The sequence below is a fragment of the Xyrauchen texanus genome, chromosome 6 (assembly GCF_025860055.1).
Source record: "Xyrauchen texanus isolate HMW12.3.18 chromosome 6, RBS_HiC_50CHRs, whole genome shotgun sequence".
Lineage (NCBI taxonomy): Eukaryota > Metazoa > Chordata > Actinopteri > Cypriniformes > Catostomidae > Xyrauchen > Xyrauchen texanus.
The window spans coordinates 33604159-33604482 of NC_068281.1; positions in this window are offsets into that span (position 1 = coordinate 33604159).

The window sequence follows — 324 nt, forward strand, 5'->3', positions numbered from 1 at the left end:
TACTGACAAACCTGATCAGACAGTCTCAACATACTGTACACAGGCAGGTTCTCTAAATATTACAGGAGTTTATAATACACAAAGTAACAATCAAGCCCAGAACAGACGTTTTGGAAGAGGATTAATATCCCTATAATGAAGATGTTTGTGGACCTAATTTGAAAAAAGCACCAACTGAGCGCTTCTGCTGTCATTCTTTTGGCAGAGTGAGTACCAATGACTTAATATACTGTGTAGGCTAACTAGGATTACATATTACTTTTTCTCCCTGTGTTTAGTCATCTAAGCTGTCAATTATACTGACTGTGCTTTCAGTAATTAAAC